This window comes from Sitophilus oryzae, unplaced genomic scaffold, assembly GCF_002938485.1.
Source record: "Sitophilus oryzae breed Bouriz unplaced genomic scaffold, Soryzae_2.0 scaffold_1974_pilon_pilon, whole genome shotgun sequence".
NCBI lineage: Eukaryota > Metazoa > Arthropoda > Insecta > Coleoptera > Curculionidae > Sitophilus > Sitophilus oryzae.
The window spans coordinates 1,583,636-1,605,496 of record NW_022146695.1 but is presented as its reverse complement, the minus strand read 5'-3'; the positions used below and the strand labels follow the sequence as shown (position 1 = coordinate 1,605,496).

At 31.8% G+C, this 21,861-nt stretch overlaps 1 protein-coding gene across 9 annotated transcripts in view; it reads right to left on the bottom strand.

Moving 5' to 3' along the window:
• The window catches only part of LOC115883641 (disks large 1 tumor suppressor protein), a 1,010,644-nt gene that overhangs the window by 771,210 nt on the left and 217,573 nt on the right, over window positions 1-21,861 (bottom strand). For 2 of the 9 annotated variants that reach the window (XM_030902020.1, XM_030902026.1), the window contains exon 1: window positions 8,861-9,046. The exons of 2 other annotated variants lie outside the window; for them this stretch is intronic. The gene's annotated coding sequence lies outside the window, so the exon portion shown is untranslated. Of the gene's footprint in view, window positions 1-8,860; window positions 9,049-21,861 lie in introns of those variants that run through there. 5 more of the 9 variants (XM_030902018.1, XM_030902025.1, XM_030902022.1 and 2 more) reach the window with 4 other exon arrangements.

Genomic DNA, 21,861 nt, shown 5'->3' with positions numbered 1-21,861 from the left:
CGAAACGGTGCCTTTTAAAATGTTTAAATTTTTACTTATTTGAATTTGTTTATAACCGCTCTTGTATAATTCAACTATTTTATTTTTTAAATCCGTAGAGAAATATTTAGACTTGGGCATGATGTTTATATTTATCTGAAGCAAATCGTACCGTTTATCAGCTTAAACTAAATAATTTTAATGTATTTATTTATGGTTTCCATACTTTTGGCCACAAGAAATCTATTGTTCTCCTACAAAAACTGCTAAACAGATTTTTTGCGCTGTGTAATTTTTGGAATACTTTTATTTGCTGATAAGCTGTTCATTTATATTCCTGAGAGTTTAAGCATAGCAATATTTTCTGTGATATTTTAAAAAGTAAAAAGTTTCCATACTTTTGGCCAGCACTGTAGGTATTAGATTAAATTTACAAGAGAGAAAATCCAGTGGTTCTCAAAATTTTAGCAAAAAAATTTTTTTTGGAAATTTTCAAAGTAAAATAACTCCGTTATTTTGGACTTATTTGAAAAACGATAAAGAGAAAATATGTTCCTTTTATCGAGATCAACCACCCCTTAAAATACTTGCACTTATTTCTGGGACGCCCTGTATAAGCTCAAAACTTATTGAAACATAAAAAATAAAAAAGAACAAAATATAGCCAAAAAAATAGAGTAATAGATAACTAAATACTCTTTTAGTAGCTCAGACACAGCATCATATGTCCATATCAAACACTAAGCTTGTTTTTATCCCTCGCACATCCTTTTAAATATTAGCCAGGATTATTGCAAGGATGTGGACGTTTTTACCATCCCCTACACCGGTTGCAAGAAGAGATTTATCTTGTCTCGGATTGCTGCCGATGCACAGTTTATGGTGTAGAGCATTAAATCTTCAACCGTCGTTCGGCAATCGATGCCATTCTCATTTTTAATAGATGGCTTGTTTTTGCCGTCCGATAAAATTTAGGGCTCTGTTTTCACTACTCATCCATTGACAAGGACAAAACGGTTTTAATTAAATTAGTTATTATGAACAGTATTGATAAATAGATAAATTTCAATTCAGTTAACGAGCTGTCAATCTCGTTAGAGTATTTTATGCATTTCCATCGTGACATATGAATTGTCAAAGCGTTTAAAATAGATTGTATTTAAATAAATTTATTTCGATACTGGTATTATTAATAACAGAAGTGAGTTTCAGAATAAATTCAAAAGTTCAATTCGGATTGTTTCTATTGAAATTGTGTGGTGGAAATAATATCGAAATGATATAATTAAACAGAAGTTTAGTAACAAACAGAAAATTAAATTTAAAGCACAACATGTAAAATATTAAAACACTAAAACTGTAGACTGACCTTTTTTTATTGAAACTGATGTGGATCTTAATTCAAGCCCCATGCCATTATTAAATTAAATCATATCAAATCTAGGTTAATAACTAATTCATGCTTTATTTTACCAAAATATTAATACATCAATACATACATCTATAGTTCGTCTAGAAAGTATCCGGAATTTTATATTTTTCCTAATTTTAATGTATTTTTTTCTGTAACACTCTAAGACAACAGTAATCCATCACGTAGGTTGTGCCGATAGTAGGCTATGACCAAAATCGCTGGCAACACCATCTCTCAAATATTGTTGATTGTAAACCGGCTTAAGATTTGAGAAATAATGTCGCAAGTAAAATAAGAGAAATGGTGGAATATTTGTATAGAAAAGGTGTTCGAAACGTTAAACAATTAGTGCAATTGACTGAACTCGGAAAAAGTGCAGTATATAAGACAATAAAGAGGATAAAAAATGGCACAGATATGAAGCATGGACCTGTTTCAGGAAGACCGCGTAAGATTCGCGAAAACAATTTAAACGCTTTAGTGACATTAGGACGACAGAATCCGCGCCTAGGGTTTCGCAAATTGGCTAACAGATTTGGAAGTCAGTGAAAATTAAAAGTGTGTCCAGATACAGTCCGCATTCCACTGAAAAAACAAGGCTATATATCAAGGAAGTAAAAAAAAAATCCCTGCAATAACACCTCTACAAAGGCAGAGAAGAATGGATTTTTGTCAACGTTTTTAAGAAGATAATTTTCCAGCTTGGTAGAAACCACCTAAAAATCCTATCAAAAGAAAATGTTACCGTTCAAGTTTCAAAATTTCCCACTAAAATAATGGTTTGGGGAGCAATATCTCAGTGTGGTGCTCCACCTCTGTGTATAGTTGATGAACTTTTAATAGTGCAAAATATTGTGATATTTTAAATGGTTTTCTTCTTGAAAGGCCTCATGTTTTATATCCAGAGGGGTGGCGTTTTCAGCAGGATAATGCAAGATGCCATACGTCTGCCTATACTCAAGCTTGGATGCAAGAACACCATTTGGCAACAATTCCATGGCCAGCAGCTTCACCAGACCTTAGTCCCATTGAAAACATATGGGGACTAATGAAAATTGAAGTGGAACGAGCAGCTCCAAGAAATAAAAAAGATTTGATTAGCTCAGTTTTACTGGCCTGTACTACCGCCACTGAACATTATGGTGTGGACCTAGTTTCGGGTGTACCTGGACGTTTAGTTAAGTGTTTGGAGTTAAATGGAAGTAATTTGTTATAATTTTTTTAACTCAAGTCCTAAAAATATATATCGATATTTGTAATTTTGCTTTCTTTTTTCCGGATACTTTCTAGACGGACTATCGTAGGAATATACTCAGTTTTTTTTCTCAGGTAAGATTTCGACAGACGATGACAGAAGAAAAGCAGATGACGTCCCATACCAATCTATTTATTTTACTAAAAAAAGTTTCTAATCATTTTTAAGTTATCTATGGATGGGTTTAAATATAAATCCGTCATACGTCGTGTCTTGTTGTTTTTAACCAGTTTTATTGGTTTATTTAAAAATGACAGATCGTATTTCAATTTTATTGGTTTGACGGAACGATGAACGACAAACGACGCCGTGCGTATGAACTCGCCTTTAGATTTTTGTCATTTTGACGCTTGTCAAAGTCTTGCCAAATTATAGGTTATAATTTTGTGTCAACTTTTGTTAAATCCCTGCGTTTTGGAAGATGATGCATTTTGATTCGTATTATTACGTGTGTTTTGTGTCTTTTGAAGTCAATTGGAGGAAAAATCGAGTGAAAATTAACTGTAGACCCAGAGCACAGTTTATGGTTAATACTCGCTGCCCAGGCAGAAAGTCTTATACACCAATGAAGTTGCCATCGATAAAGTTTGTACACCATTTCGTCGTAGATAAGTGCATCTCGTATATGGTAGAAGGATCAAACTAAACACATACTAAAAACTGGAGTAGCTGTAAAATATCGACATCACACGATAGGTAAATAATGGATTTTAGTACTGCAGAAAAATAATGTCAAAAGGTACTGGTTTAAAAAAATTATGATTAAAGTTAATTAATCAACCTTTAAGGTATAAAATTTGGTAGGTGTTATTATTAATAAAATAGTTTGTTTTATTTACCTATGTTGTTTTATTTATTCCTGTGAAATATTACAAATTTGTATTTGTACATAAGTTATATTGATAAATATAATCATAAATGCGGGTAGTTTCATAAAGCTTGAAAGTAAATAATAGTTCTTTTTTATATTTTTTTGGTATGTAGTGTCTTGTTCTTGTTTGTTTTGTATTAACACATACCGTTTTTATTAAATAAAATAACTCGATTACATTTTTTCAGTTTTATACAGTTTTTTCACAATATTTTGAAGTAATCACTTGTCATCTTGTCAATCAAATTTTAAATATTTCCTGCTATGCGTTCCAGTTGTACCAACTTATTTCTTTGTAAAATAAAATAAACTACTTTGAAATTAAAATGACAGACACATCTATCACTGTCAAGGATCTTCTCGTTGGACAGACTATACCAAGGAATTTCCCAAGTGGAAACCAACTTAAAGCGGAACTCAAGAACCTGAAAGAACCTAGAAATCTTAAAACGGTCTAAGACGTTCGAAGAAACTTCTCAGAACCTACGACCGAGAAAAATCAAAGATTATTTTTGATTTAAGTAAGAATCTTCGGATTGTCACTGGATTTTTAACAGGACACTGTCTCTGTTTTCTTCTCTCTTCTCGATCCTTTTGCGACTCGTTGTGGGTGCTGCACTCTGCTGCCGTCGAAGTTCTTCTTCGATACGTGCTTAGGGGTTGAAACCACGAAACGACACAACTGGCCCGAGAAGATGCTCGAAAGATACAGAAATGCCGTCGCACGTATCCTACCGACTGCGCCAATTATGTTGTTCGGCAGTTTTTTGTTTTTACCATATTAAGTCTTAATTGCTATTAGGTAGTAATTGTTAATTTTAAAGTTTAACTTGATATAATGTCATTTTAACAAAACGTCAACGGTTTTTGTAGACGTATCTGTTTTATAATAAAACTAAATTGTTCTCGAATAGTTGCATCTAAATATTTTAAATGTTTTTTGCTTCCGACGACGGAAAGAGATAAACTTTCCGAAACGTTAAGCATTTTTTTGTTCTTTAGGCAATTTTTTTAGAATTTTTCAAGTCCTTGGTGATCGCGTGGTTAAAGCGTTAGGGCTTTATGCTGCTATGACGTTGGAGTCGTAGTAAGGCAGGTTCGAATCCTATAGTCAAGGCGACTTTTTTTAATCGTTTATTTTTTAATTTTTACATATTTTTACATATTTATTTTTACTTTTTACATATTTATTATTGATTAATACAATTTTTAGTAATGTGTTTCTTAATTTTTTTTTAAATTACTTATACGCGCATTCAAAATTTCAGCTAAATCGGAAAAAAAGTTTATAATAATATAGTGTCTAATGTCGTATAGATCCAATCATCCAATGATCATCCAATGAATGGAGTCCGGCTCGCACTTGACCACTTCTTTATTTATCAGTAAACTTAACTGCTGACAAGTAGTCTCCGTTGGATTAACGCAGCAGTGTTTACAAAAAATAACTATTTTATTTTGTAGATTTTCTTGGTGGCGAAATACCCATGGAGAAATATTTTCTAACGCGAGTAGCTTTACTCTAAAATAAAATAACAGAATTTACTACAGTAAAACTCCAACCAGAAAGGTAAAATGGCCACCGTTCTTGCTAGGATTATTAAACGTCAAGACATGTTTTCGCTTTTACACCTCACGTAATTCCGTCAAGCACTCCATAGCCTCTAAAATTTTATTTCGGAAATTTCTCGCCCCAGAAAAAGCTCCTCACAAATCCCCCCAGGTTCCGCCTGATTCAATTATGCTTTAAAACAAGGAAATTTTATTTATTTTTGAACATATTAAACACGTACCTACTCGTAGTTGGCTCTTGTGTAATCTTCTTATCTTCTGACGGAGGAAGAAGACTTACGACGTCGTTCAAAGAACGTAACTTTATAATTATAACGTGGGAGAAAGACGGTTAATGTTTTCCAGGTTTAAAAATACCGACCGATCAAAAAAAAATTAAGATATACTACAAGGATATAATATAAGAGTATAAATCTTAAATGTACAGGGTGTTACCACCTAAGTAGTCCCTAAAGGGAAGGCCATCACGGTCTTTCTGCCGAGGAGCAAGGGAAAAGACACCACCTACCTGCTGAGCCTTATCCAGAGTCAGAACTTCAATGTAAGGACATCGAGTTGGCGAGTCATCAACTCGAGGAAGGAGTGTCATGGTCAGGTCCTCACAATAGGAATTGACCTCAAATCCAAGGAGGCAATAGAAAATATCCTCTATTATTATAGATACAGGATAACACCGGTATCAGGTCTAAGGAGAGACCAAGTTAAAAAGGTGGAGAAAATGGAGACAGATTCTCAAGCCTCCACCTCACGGTTTCCTCAGCCGGAGGCAAGCTCCTCGACTGTGAAGGGCAGCACGAAGGGCCAAACTCGAACCGTAGAAGGGTGTGTACCCTCAGAGGAAGAACTGTTGTCAGAGGAGGATGGGAAATACCCTGTCCCCTCTACAACAGAGGTATGATGGGTTATAGACTGTGTGATAACTCAAGGAAGGGGGGCACAATAGATCCTTAAGGTCGCAGTGTCTAACCCACCCCCCTTACTCATTCTGCATTCTACATTCTACCTAAGTAGTCTAAAACATTTAGGGTGTATTAAGAAAAAAAAGGCAAGCATGGGGTCTAATGTGCTTCCATTCTGATTTACGGGGTGATTACGGGTGATTATCGATTTTTTTGCTATATTTCGGGAACTAGATATGTTCCTCAATTTTTGTATGTGGTGTCCAGGTATAAAATCATTTTTTTTTCTATTAACTGCCACTTATCACTTATTTTGATGTTCTGAATCTCGCAATTAGTGGAGTAAATTAGTGGTTTCAATTATACTTTTTCTAACCACAATTTTCCTTGCCGGAACAGAATCAAAGGCCAAAATGACAGTTCTCGAAAATTTTGAAGTATAATTAGTGGAAAAGTTAACAGTTTGATAACTTTTTCTACTAATTGTAAATGTCTGCCTCTAATTTTGACGTTCTGAATGCTTGAACTGAAATTAAAGGAACAAACTTCTACGCTAATTGAAACCACTAATTGCGAGGTTCTGAATGAAGCTTAAATTAACTTTTTCTACTAATTGAAAATTACTGCAACTAATTCTGACGTTCTCAATTCTTACATTGAAATTAGAGGAACAAACTTCTACGCTAATTGAAACCACTAATTTCGAGGTTCCGCATGAAGATTTACGCTAGTAAACTATATAAATCCATGTTTATATTACAAAACAATCAATTTAATCAGAAATCGCAATCAAAATTTATTAATACCATACCAAATATCAAAATATATATTTAATTTATTATTATTTATATATTTCTACTAAATAAAAGCTACTTATATATTATATATATATATTAAATACCCAATATCAATCATAAAACAGTTAGGTACAAATTTTAAACATTATTTGTATTCCATAGGTATTATACCTAAAAAAATAATAATATGCAAAGTTTAATAATGCACAGAATATTTGCCTTTTATAATGAATATTATTGTTGAATTATGCTTTGTTTATATAATTAAAAACCACCTAATTGAGTATGCATTGTTTGCATAAATTTTCAACTTTACCGTTTCATTTTAAAAGCGAAAAATGTGCAAACATGTTTTTCCTTTGTGTATAATTCAAGCTTCAGTCATCAGATTTTGAGACAAACTCGATAAACTAGGTGAAGTAGGTACCTATACTTTGTCAAAGACATCTCATATACTGTATGTTTTATTCTCTTTGTCACATTGATTTTTATTTTACAGGAAGTTTTTTTTATAGATTTCAAATTCATTTTCATTTGTATAGGTACCATAAATTAGTTTTATTCCAAAAAAATGTTTGTTAGAAGATATCCTATATACAGGGTGGTCCGAACTATATTCCAGAAACTTCGGCAGCATATTCTGCAGATAAGAATAAGTAAAAAAGTTTGCATAAACGTATGTCCTAAAATGCCTAAGTTTTGGAGACACAGGGTGTTGAAGTTTCATTTTTATTTCGATTATTTTCAAATAATTTCTAAAGTAACGTAAATATTTGGATGAAAATTGGTATCTGGAAGTTTTTTGACACGAAAAATTTGATTTTGATGTCAACATTGCTCCTGCTTGAAGAGGGCGATATATACATATTTTTTAACTAGTTTGAAGACTAATAACTTCTCGTTCGTACCTGTATAAAACTTCTGAGTGAAAAAGTATACATTTACGACGTTTTTTATGTAAAAAAGGTCTCTTGGTAAAAATCGCTACGAGTAATGGTTCTCGAGATATTTGGAATCTAAATTATCAATACCTGTCATCATTGATAAATTAAACATATTGACTAAATAGTAAAAATAATTGTTAGACTAAAATCATAAATTTGAAATGTTTTTGTGCCAAAAATTCAACAGACACTGTTTTATCATAATTTTTTGGAAGAAAAATTTATGAATAATTTAAAAAAAAGTTCCCAAATTTATCATTTCAGTCACATAACTCTCTACCCAACATATTTATTTTTTATCAATACTGGTATGTATTGACTATTTCCATTCTAAATATCTTGAGAATGGTTGCTCGTAGCGATTTTTCCCAAGAGACCTTTTTTACGTAAAAAACGACGAAAATTTATAATTTTTACTGAGTAGTTTTATACAGGTACGAACGAAAAGTTATTACTCTTCAAACCAGTTAAAACATATATAGGCAGCGCCCTCAACAAGTAGGAGTCATGTTGACATCAAAATCGAATTTTTCATGTCAAAAAACTCCCAGACACCAATTTTCATCCAAATATCGATATTAGTTCAGAAATTATTTGGAAAGAATAATGGAAATAAAAATTAAACTTCTACACACTGTATCTCAAAAACTAATCATTTTAGGGCATACATTTATACGAACTTTTTTACTTATTTTTATCGACAGAATATGCTGCCGAAGTTTCCGGAATACAGTTCGAACCACCCTGTATAATAAAATAGTAGTAAGAAGTTTAAAAGGCAAAATATACAGGTTGTTAATTTGTTTATTACTCGCGGCAAGAGCTTTATGGTTGAAATGTGGCAACCTCGGCCCGCTCGTCAATAGACGACGCGACGGGACGAGTCGGCAGAAAACCCTATATGCATGCGTTCTCAATAGGCAGTGTTGCCATTCTCTTCAACTATAAGTAACTGCAGAGTTAACAACCTGTATATAACTTTATTTATGTGCTTATCATTTTGCTGCATCTTCGTTTGTTACTTCCTCGTTAACAGTATTTTAAAATAATCTCCGATAATATTTCAAGTTAAAGTTTCAGATCTTATGTTTGGTTTGTCTTACAAATTAACAAAAAAAAATATACTTACATGTATTTAGAATGTAGATACAGCCACAACTTGATTTACATTACACCACCCACAGTTCCAAATTATATTTTATATCTTGATTTTATCCTAAATTGTCTGGTAGCGGGACAAAGCTTCTTGTTTTATGTCGTTCTGGACACAATACCGTCATAAAACTCAGTTCCACGCGATGACATAAAACGAAGGTCTTGGCTAGAATAACGTGGAACGGTCCAGAAGTGCCCCGAAATAAAAATCAAATAAAATATATCAATTTTCCCTCATTTTCTCGCATTGACGGTGCTTCCTCCGTGCCGAAAGTAATATAAACTATCCCTATAGGCCTGTTTCTTTTTATTTCGTATTGAAGTTTCGACATGAATTGTATTTTTCGATATTTATACGACAAAAATTCAGAACCTTAATTCTAGATATTCTCTACAGTTAAAATTATTGATTAGAGGTGTCAACGCAATCAATTCAAAAATTTCGACCAACTTTGAGTATAGTGGGTGCTACAACTTCGAGGCACAAGCATAGGTATCTCGGTAACCGTAATAGATACGAACATAGTTAAATTGAGGCAATGTTGCGATTTGGGATATTCACCAAGATGCCATCAAAAAAGTTCAATTTTATTTTTTCCTGTCGTTACTTTTTAGAAAATCAAAAAACTAATTGCACATTCTCATAGCCACTCTATTAGTGCTATCTGGTAGTATTTTTAGATTTTCAAATTAGCTGATAATTTATGAGATACAGAGGCCAACTTATTTTTTTTAAATACGGACCTGCATTTTTTATTTCACGTTTTGAAAGAACTCGGGAAGGTATTACTTGACGTCATTTTTAAAAGTGAAATCAATACATCTCAGCAATAAAAAGTACAAAATGCATTCGGAAGCATAAGAAGGACATCTGTTCAAAGAGCTATAAATAAAATTGAACGAAAAATAAATTTGTGCAATAAGGAGGGTGGTAACCCTTTCAAACATGTAGGGCATTATAAACTAGTTTGTAGAAGTTAATTTACTTATAATAACTACGATTAATATTATGCAAATTATTAGATCGGTCAATGAGATTTCAAATTCTCAATAAAAAAAAGTTAAAAATAATATCTTTAAATTGCTGACCTGGATATTATTTAGTTGAATCTTTCAATTGGCTCGATTTTCCTTAATCATTGTTAATTAGCGCTGATCAATATTGTTGCGATGAATATAATCAGATTAAATAATTTAAAATAACCAGAGTCGGACTTGAAATTATTTTAAATAATAATTAAATAGTTTTATTGTTGTTAAGGTACCCAAAACAAAAAAAATGTTAAAGTGTGTCATATCATTGTACTTAGGCGACCGAGTTCTTTCAAAACCTGATATAAAAAATGCAAGTCAGTATTTAAAAAAATAAGTTGTCCTCTGTATCTCACAAATTATCAGCTAATTTGAAAATCTAAAAATACTATTAGATAGCTCTAATAAAGCGGCTATGACAAGCAATGTGCAATTAGTTTTTTGATTTTCTAAAAAGTAACGACAGGAAGAAATAAAACTGATTTTCAAAAAAAAACAGCAATCCTTGAAATTTTGAAAACTTTTTTGATGGCATCTTGGTGAACATCCCAAGGCGCAACTTTGCCCCAATTTAACCATCTTTGTATCATCACGGTTTCCGAAATACTAAGGGAATCAAAATTTATAGGGTATTTTGCGTTGACCTAGAACTATGAAATTTGGCAGGTAATACCTCCTTATACTACAAGTATAGAGAAAAGTATACATTTATAATTAAACTATAAAAAAATATAGCCTTTAATTAAAGTACGTAATCAATCATCGAGGTTAAGCGTTTAATAGTTTGAGTTATCAAATTTTCTCGTAGATTTTTTAAATTTTTACTAATTTCATCAGAAGAGAAAAATCTGAAAGCGGTATATTTTTAATTAAATCACAAAAAAATCAGGGTCTTTATGCGAGGAACACTATAATACAAAACAAAAAGTTTCTATAAGCATAAGCCCTAAGATGCTTCACGAAGAAGTTACTGCCCTGAAAAAGGTATAATTAAATAATAATTTAGTTTTTATTATTTAATAAAAACCAAGAGATTTCATTTGTGGCTCTGTAGAAAAAAGTAAAACAGTTTCACAATAGCTATTTCGTTTTTATTTTTTTGTTTAGGAAAAAACATAGACCATAAAAAGCAGAGAGAAACAGCAAAACAATAGCATTAGTCTCCGCTGCGACACGTCTGTGTTCGAGCCCTTAAATCAAAAAGCCCTTTACGAAAGAAAGAATAAAAAAAAGAAGAATAGAGTAAAAGAAAAGCAACAGAAAGGGAACCGATGTCGGTGCTTTTAAATTTATTTTTTGGATAGGCCCAGGTGACAAATGCCGCTACACAGCTTAAAATTTATTACAATCAAAGATAAATAGTTTGGGCAGTAAATTCCGGTTTTATTTTCTTCTTTAGAGGTCCAGACGTGGGATTCTGTAAGGTCTCGTAATATGAAATTTCTTGACTTTTGTGACTCATTATTCTTATGATATTTTTGGGATGCATAATACAATTTTCCTTGATTTAACGAAATTGACGGACTAATATTTTCATCCCAATCAATCAAAAAATTTCTCGAAATTTATTGATTAGTTATTCGGAAACTATCATGACCGAACGCGGTGTTCGGCTATACTCGGCAAGACAGATGTTAAAAGGTCTTACAGAGACAACGGTCCAATTCCTTCAAGTTCATTGTTCCTACTAGTGTTGGGAAAATTCGAATTAAATAATACGACTAATTCGATTGTAAATTAAAACTAACTAATTCGAATTATTTTTTTCGATATAATCGAGATAAAAATTAGTAGTATTTTATATTATATCTGTGGTAACCGAATTACAAATGAACATAAAACATAACCTCTTATATGGACGAATACAAATATTAGTAATTAGTATAGTACTATTAGTAGTATTCTTTAGTAACTAGTTAGTAGTAATTCGGAACGAACTGAAAATTTTCACTTAAACTGATTTATAAAGAGAATCGACAAAGAAAGGAACGATCCGATATAGAAAAATCCAGAAATCATTGTTATTTCCTATACCACGTAGGCATAAATCAGTCTAAGTGAAAATTTCCATTTCGTTCAGAACGAAAGAATACTACTATTATTTGCACAAATTATTTGGTTCATTTCCATCTCACCCAAATTTCACCGAACACCTGCCGAACACTAAAATTAATTTTCTTCTTTTATCTAAATAATTATTGATTGCAACTGATAAAATAAAAAGAAATACGAACCGCACGTAAACATGGACATACTTATATCGTTTTAGAAGAAGCTTTTATTTTAGATATGAGCTTTTCAATAGGAATTGAAACAATCATAAACTCGGCACTTTTAAATTTAAAACTTTAAATTATGGTTTAATTTATTAAACGGCTTCGGCACAGTTAATACATTGAATAAAGATTTTTTTTTTTATTTTTTATTCAGTGATAGAATATAGGTATGGCAATGGTTCAGAATTTGTTTAAAATAGCCCCTAGACGAGCACTAGCTGGGACGAATTTATTTTTAGGTTAAATTTATAATACTACTAAATAATTCGAATTATTAATTCGATTGTGAAATATGAATTATTACTAATTATTCGATGGTGAAAATAATTCGATTATTCCCATCACTAGTTCCTAAGTAGGAACTTCCTACTACTCTAGTGGCGGAAATCTAACTGTTACGCTCAGTGGGCTCTGACTCGGTTGGCTAGATTTTGCCACGCCCACTCGGTGCCCACTGAGCGAGTATATAAACGCTTAACTTGTAGATTGTACTTTAGTTTATAATCATCTGCTGATGATGCTAACATGGTTAGCGAAACGCGCGTCCAGTGTAAAAGTAAAAGTGTTTTGGTGTATTGTGGTGAAAAGGTCTTGCTATAGTGATGGTAAAATTTAAAAATATATCGGTATATTTATATATCATTTTTGAAGAGTGTTCCATATACCGGGTGCGTCTCTAAAGTAGGCTCACCCCTATAACTTTTTTATCTTTTCAGATAAAATAAGCGAATTTGGTATGTTAGTATATGACATAAATTAGGATTGGTTGACGTATTCAATTTTTTTTTGGTCACTTCCTGTTTCACCGGAAATGACTACAACTTTTGATTTTTAAATAGCACCCTCGGTATTTTTTTACTTTATTTTATAGAAAATGACATTCTGACTAGAATGACTGATGATACTTTTGACATTCTCGCTTAAAAAAAGATCGTATTTTAAATATCAATCTAGAGAGTTAAAAACACTAATTTTTAATCAAGGAGTCTTGGAAAAATAGATTTGATCGTCTAATGTTTTAGTGTCTTGTCCTGGACGGTTAAAAAATGACCAAATCGTATTATCTCATTTTTTTTTAAATGGAACGAGGGTGGCTCATTAGCATATTTAGAAAAAGCATTTTTTACAAATAATTTGATACCACACACTTTATTTTATTTATGGTATTTCGAGTCAAATTTTCGTTACGAACCGCATGTTATAATTTCAAACTAGCCAATGCGTAAATGTCAATGGCAAAAAGTTGACATATGATATGTCATTCTATTCAGAGTGTCATTTTCAATCGCATAAAGAAAAAGTATACCGAGAGTGCCATTTAAAACTCAAAAGTTGTAGTCATCTACTACTAGGAAGACACAGAATACATCAATCAATCCTAATTTATGTCATATACTAATATACCAAATCGCGTTTTTTTAACTCAAAAAATATAAAAGTTACAGGGGTGAGCCACTTTTGAGACACACCCGGTATAGTCAATTTCTTTCATATATTCATTGATATTCCTTGAATATATGCAATCGATATAAAAAGAGGGGCGCAAATTACCTTGGGAATGGTCGATAACATTCACAATATAATTTTACGTATAAAATATCATTCAACAATAATTTTGAGGTAACATGACACTGTCGTTTCCCGGTATTTATTTATCAACAAGCATATACAATATGATAAAAAAAACGGCGGCAGCGAGAGCTTTGAAATGAAGATCGCTCTGTCATTTTATAATGTAAGATTATACCGTGCTGGCAACTGTTACTTTTGGGTCGGCATTTACATGTGTGGAAGTAAATCGCATAGGGATCTTATTAAGTCGGAGTGAGGGAAATGCGACCGACCGACGCGACACGCGACGGTGTGCTGTTGCGGCGTTGCCGATACGCCTTTCCCTATCAAGTAAATTAAAATTACGATCGCAAACCGCTTATTTTTAAAAGACTTTTTTTCAAGAGATAACTAGATAGAATCATTAGACATATTTCTGAGCATCTGAAATGGAATTATAAGGATATCGTTAGGGTGTCATTTTTTTATAACGAGAAAACGTCAGTAATCGCGATAATTTAGAAACTCAACTTTTCAATACATAACAGGCCATAACTCAAGAACGACTTTAGATATTGAAACTTTTTTTTATTTTCAAGATCGGATATTTTACAATATGTTTACATAAGAAAAATTCGATAAGGTTGTTTTTTCCATTCAAAAATTGTAAACATTCCATCCATTTACTTTTAGAGCATAGCAATTCTCAGCAATCGTGTAATTTTTTTATTGATAAAGATTTTCACATACTGTCTACAAAGAAAATACAGCAGAAATATTAACAAAGTTCTTCAAAAAACTACACTACGATTTTTGAATTCATAGTTCTAATAGCGCGACCACTATCGAACACCCACTCAATTCCACTTATTTTTACCATAATTGCAAGTGTTTCTAGCTTGCACTTAAAAAAATTCAAGCTATAGGGAAAATTACAACGACTCGTTAATAAAGAAACAAATTAAGTATCACGAGACGTAATTAAATCGTGAAGTTGAACGCATGACGGACACCTTTCCCTAGAACTTTAAGTACTGACAGAGGTATTGATTGGGTCGACCGGTCAACTGCGACAAATCTGCTATATCCCCTTCCACGTCTCTTAGCGATGTGCACAGTTTCTCGGTTTATTTCATACGTTTGGCAACGTGTTTACTGTCCTCTCTTTGTTCAGTACATTATAAATGCATTGTACTCTTCTTACATACGGAAATCTTGACCCAAGACTAACCTTTGCCAGCCCTTAGTATAAGGAATGCCATCGATCGTCATTTCCAAGCCAACTGGACAACGTTTTTTTTTTAATCATGATATTCTCTATGCAATACATTGATGAGTAATGAGTATATCGATGAATTTTATAAAATATATCGATATTTTATCACCGTCCCTACATTCTATAATTTATTTACAAAATGATTCAGAACAATAAAATGAATGAAACAAATAAACTATATATTTTTTGCACCTATAATATGATTTTCGTATGGTGGACTAAATATTTTCAATAATAAGGCCGAGTAAGTGTGAGTCACTAGCAAGAAATGTCCTTAGACACTTACAGAATCCCATCGCAGATTACTTCTGGTCAAAAGGAAAAATAATGTTGAAAGTGTTTCATACAAAATGTTTGTTACATTCCTTCTTTCATACAACCTCACACGCAATCCCTGTCCAATACAAAAGTATTTCAATAATCAGTCTGGAATTCACAAATGGAAAGAGAACAGCAGAAATACTCTCAATATTAATTTCAATCATCCAGACCATGCTGGTTTGAATTTTAATAATCAAAGTGTAATAATCAAATTTATACAGGGTTGTTCACCACATACGACACGGGGTATTGTAGCTAAACGATGAGATTTTTACAAATTGTAAGTTTTGGGTTCGATGAAGGACTATTAGAGGTACAATTTAAAAATAATTTTACAAGATACAGAGTGTTCCAAATAAGTAGAAAATATCAAAGTTGTATTTTTTAAATGGAACACCCTGTATATTATTACATTTTTAGTTTCTACGATTAAAATAAAGGTAAATTTGATTAAGATTTATTATACTTACCGTTTTTGAAATATTTTCAATTTTGTGAAATTGCAGTAAAAATTTTAAGGCTTCATTTCTCCAAGGGTATCAAAATTTTTGATACTAAATATTTACTGAAGTTTATTTAGTGATCAGTTATTGTGTAGTAATAATAAAAATAATACTACCTTATACAGAGTGTCTAAAAATTTATTTTAAATAATTATTAGCTTCAAACGGCAATAACTTGTTTAATTTAAATGGAACACCCTGTATATTTTACTAGAATCAGATGCACAATTTAATTGTCTATCAAATTATATTAAACCATTTTTTACCTATCTCTTTAAGTTTCCGTAGAAAATGCATTTTCTTGTAATTTAGAACTTATTTATCAATATACCCATGGACTATTGACATTTTAGGTCATTTTTAAAGATGTACCAAATTTTTAAAGAGTACAGATACTAATATTGTCGATATAATTCGTTTATTTCATTAAAAAATAAAAAAAAAACTGTTTAAATATTTGTTAAAGAGGACCAATTAATATGATGCCGTATTCAAACTACATTAACTGACTGTTTGCGTTGATTAATAATAATTGCTCCAAATACTAAAAAACTGAATTTTGTATGGGCATTAGATAGTGTGATAAAAAGTAACACCTTAAAAATGATATTTCATTTTTTAATAAATGCTTATTTATAACAACAAAGACTTTAATTTGATAACTTATTATTATATTGATTTCTGACTCAAAAATCCACATTTATTTATAATAATTTAATAACGAACACAATTAAGTATGTAATTAATTAGTATATGGGCGCAAATAATGGTGTTATATTTAATTAATGGTATACTCTTTTATAAAGATTTAAATAGTTTTCTTTTTGCATACAAATGGGCTAGTAATATTATCGTTTTGCTAAAAACGATAATATTACTAGTCTGTACATTTTGTACATTTGTTGCTTTAAAAACAATCTAAAATGTCAATATTCCATTGATATATTGATAAATGAGGTCTAAATTATAAGAAAATGCATTTTATACGAAAACTTGAAGGGATAGGTAAAAAATGGTATAATACAATTTGATAGACAATTTAATTGTGCATCTGATTCTCCTAAAATATACAGGGCATTCCATTTAAATTAAAGAAGTTATTGCCGTTTGAAGCTAATAATTATTTAAAATAAATTTTAGACACTCTGTATATAAGGTAGTGTTATTTTATTATTGCAACACAATAACTGATCAATAAATAAACTTCATTAAATATTTAGTATTAAAAACATTGATACCCTTGGAGAAATGAAGCTTCAAAATTTTTACTGCAATTTCACAAAATTGAAAATATTTCAAAAACGGTAAGGTTTAAGTATAATAAACCTTAACCAAATTTACCTTTATTTTAATCGTAGAAACTAAAAATGTAATAATATACAGGGTGTTCTATTTAAAAAAATACAACTTTGATATTTTTTATTTATTTGGGACACTCTGTATCTTGTAAAAATATTTTTAAATTGTAGCTCTAATAGTCCTTCAACGAACCCCAAACTTACAATTTGTAAAAATCTCGTCGTTTAGCTACAATACTCCGTGTCGTATGTGGTGAACAACCTTGTATACTGTCGCTTGCTATACATTCAGAACATTCCATATTTATTATATTCAAAACTGAAGAATTTTGGGTTAGTTAACCCTGGATCGCTGTTAATTAACACAAAAATCATCAGTTTTGATGTGGAGAATGTAGAGATACAACAGATCTTAAGGATCTGGAAAAATTACCCGAAAACAGTTGACTGAAAAAGCATTAAACAAATAGAAAAAAATTGGGTGAAAAGAAAATTACCTGAAAAGAAATATCACCGAATTACATTTGGAAAAAATTAAAATTCCCCGAAATGTCGATTTTTGGTAACAGATAGCTCTAACAAAGGGCACTTAAACATGACCCAAATAATGGAGTAATTAAATAATTTATTAACAGGGGATATTAAAGTTATTATCCCCTAAAATATGTTATGGTTAGATTTATTTTTGTTTGGGTGTGCCTACCAGGTGCGTCTCAAAAGTGGCTCACCTCTATAACTTTTTTATTTTTTCAGATAAAAAATGAAAAATTTGGAATGTTAGTATATTATGACATAAATTAGGATTGATTGACGATATTCAATTGTTTTCGGTCACTTTCGGTTTCACCGGAAATGACTATAACTTTGATTTTTAAATGGCACCCTCGGTATTTTTTTTTACTTTATTTGATAGAAAATTAAAACTTTTGACATTTTCGCATATGGTTTATTTCAAATTGTAACTTGCGGATCCTAACGACAACTTGACTCGAAGTACCAAGTGTGTGGTAACAAATTATTTGTAAAAAAATGCTTTTTTGAAATATGCTAATGAGCCACCTTCATTCCATTTGAAAAAATTGAGCCTCAAATACGATTTGGGCATCTTTTAACCGGCCAGGACAAGACACTGAAACATTAGACGATCAAATCCATTTTTCCAATGCTCCTTTATTAAAAATTAGGGTTTATTCAAAACACTTCCAGTGCCATGGCACTCTAGATTGAAATTTAAAATACAATGCTTTTTAAAGCGAATATGTCAAAAGTTGACATATGATATATGTCATTCTATTCAGTGTCATTTTAAAATCAAACGTTGTAGTCAATTCCGGTGAAACAGGAAGTGACCGAAAACAATTGAATATCGTCAATCAATCCTAATTTATGTCATAATATACTAACATTCCAAATTTCATTTTTTATCTGAAAAAATAGAAAAGTTATATAGGTGGGACACTTTTGAGACGCACCCGGTATATTGTGAATACATTGAATACATATTCTAAACACTTTTTCTATTGTACAAATTAATGTTTTTAAGAAAAATTTAAATGTAAAAATTCTGACTTTAGTAACAAGTAACAAAGTAAATAATTGTAAGAATCATGTTAATTTTTATAAAAGTTTGGATAGTTTCTCTCAATTTACAGGCACTAAATTTTAATACCTCATTCCAGTATATTAAATTAGATGTAATTTTTAAAAAAAAATGAGCGTCTGTCTGAAAACGTAAGATAAATGAAATTAATTCATAGTAATATTCATTTACACAAACTTGTATACGAATTTCTCAAACCATACAGTTTTTGTAAAATCCACTTTAAGATATGCCCAAGTGACGAATGTCGTACACGTCTACAAACTTATCCGATTTAAAGAATATCAATCCTTCCAAGAAAATCTGTTTTATTTTCAAAAACGTTGAAAGCGATTGGTCTAAAGAGGCGAAAGTAAAGAAATGGAGTTCTAAATCGAAAAACTTTGAAAAAATGAAAGAAAAACTAGAGCTACCTTTCATTCACACGAAATAGGATTAAGAAAAATTATTCTACTAGAAAATGTACCTCTATAAATTGTACTATTTAAATATCTAAACTCGAATAGTTTTCATTAATATAGGAACTAATACAATTTCATAAAAGTAAGTAAACAAAACCTAACCAAACCAAGCTACAAGGATCACAAGGGTAACGAAAAGACGGATAACACGCTAACGAAACAAAGCTCGCCAGTGCCATTTATAAGCCCAGAACCCTTCTGCAGCGTTGCAAAAGCAGTCCCGAGAATGGGCACAAAACCATGGGTAACCAAGAAATATCTATAGTTGAGGAATTCACCAAGGCAAAGACAGGCGAAAAAATCATAGTACAACATTTGCCAAAATTTCTAGGGCTAGACCCAAGACTTCTTCTTCTTCGTGTGCCTTCTCCTCATCGCAAATGCCTTCTCCTGGCGCAAATTCCGCAACCAGGAAAACCGTTTACGCCCGATGCCTCGTCGTCCTTCAATCTTTCCCTCAACGTTCAGCTGTAGGAAACTATATTTGTTTTTTCGAAAAATATGACCAAAATATGCTGCTTTCCGTCGTTTTATTGTAGTTAATAGTTCTTGGTCCTTACACATTCTTTCTAATACTTCGAGATTTGTTATTCGTTCGGTCCAGGATATTTTCAACATTCGTCGGTATAACCACATCTCAAATGTATCCAAGCGTGACATGGTCCGTGCCTTCAACGTCCATCCCTCGACTCCGTATAACAATGTAGAGAGTACATAGCATTTGGTAGCTCGCCATCGAGTAGTCAGATTCAGGTCTCGGTTGCAGAGTAGAGTTTTCATTTTGAAAAAAGTGTTTCTGGCTATTTCAATTCTATGTTTGATTTCTTCATCAGGATCCCATTTATCATTCAGCCAGCAACCCAAGTACTTAAATCTTCTTACCCTTTCTATATTTTGATCTTCCACCTGTATCCTGATATTTTCGATATTTTGTTTGCTGATAATCATAAATTTTGTTTTGTTCATATTTATTTTAAGACCATGACTCTGACTAATACTGCTAACTCTGTCCACCAGGCATTGCAAATCCTTCTCATTGCCAGCTAGGAGCACCGTATCGTCAGCATATCGGATGTTATTAATAGGTTTACCATTCCTTACCTTTATTCCCACTTCTAAATCTTCCAACGCCTCCTGGAATATCGATTCAGAATATAAATTAAACAGAAGTGGCGATAATATACATCCTTGTCTGACACCTTTAAGAATTTCTATATCCGTTGTTGACATATTTCCGATTTTTATATAAGCTGACTGATTCCAATATAAGTTTCTAATGATTCTGATGTCTTTGCCATCTAACCCAATCCGCTTCAGTAAATGTATCAGCTTGTCATGTTTCACGTTATAAAATGCCTTCTCATAATCTATGAAACATGCGAAGGCACTTGTCTGCTGATCGAAGCATTTTTGGACTAAAACCTGTATTGAGAACAAAGCATCTCTGGTTCCCAGCCCACTTCTAAAGCCGAATTGAGTTTCACTTATATTTTCCTCAATCCTTCTCCATAGTCTACAGTGCAGGACACGCAGAAACACTTTTAATGTATGACACATATGGCTTATCAGACGATACTTATTGCATCTTTTGGAGTTTAACTTTTTAGGGAGCGTTACAAATGTGGATTGCAGCCATTGTTTAGGTATCTCTCCGGTGTTGTAGATGCGATTAAACAATTTAAGTAGAAGATTCATATTTTCTTCGTCCAACAGTTTGAGGATTTCAACATTTAAATCATCAGGACCGACAGCTTTTCCATTTTTAGTTTCTGCCAAGGCTTTAACTAATTCCTCCTTTAGTATGTCTGGTCCGTCTAAGCAATTGTCCCATTGATCTGTTGACTCTCGATAATCATTAAAACAGCCCGTTATGTAAGCTCTCCATATATCCAGTTCTTCTTGTTTGTCTATCACCAGTTTGTTTTTATCATCAATAAGTTTGCCCGGTATTGTACGTTTATAAGTGTGTGTCACCACTTTGATCTTTTTATGAAGGTGAAAACTGTCTGTGTTTTTGTTCCAGGGTTTCTATATCAGCGCACTGTTCGTTTATCCATTTCTCTTTAGCTCAAGACTAGAAGCTTAGCTTTACTAGAGACTTTAGCATTTTTATCCATTTCTCTTTAGACCCAAGACTAGAAATTCAATACCTTCTGTATAACTGAATATTTTAAGTACTAATCAATAAAATTTCGCCAATCGGACTTCAGAGATTTAACCAAAAAAATAAGATAATAATTATATTACTTTTTTCTTTTAAACTAAATTTTCTTGAACTCTGAAATTACTTGTAAAACATTTTATAAAACGTAATAAAGCAACAGCAAATAATCTGTTAACACATTTAACTATTTCCTCTATTAATACAACCGTGCTGTGTAATTTCATTTGTGTTAATTACACAAAGTAGCAATCGGTTTCGGCCTAATAATGAAACAGGGGATTCCATCCGTTCAATACACCTAGACGGTGTATCTATTCAGCGATAAACTCAATTGTTTGAGTCTATTCTTTGAGGATGTTCGATCATTGTTTAAACCTTAAAAACCTTTATCCGGGATTTAAAAGCATCCACTGGCAAACAAAGGATATTAGGATCGATATTTAAAAAGCACCCCCGGGTTGATTCTTACAAAATTAGTAGATAATTGTATTTG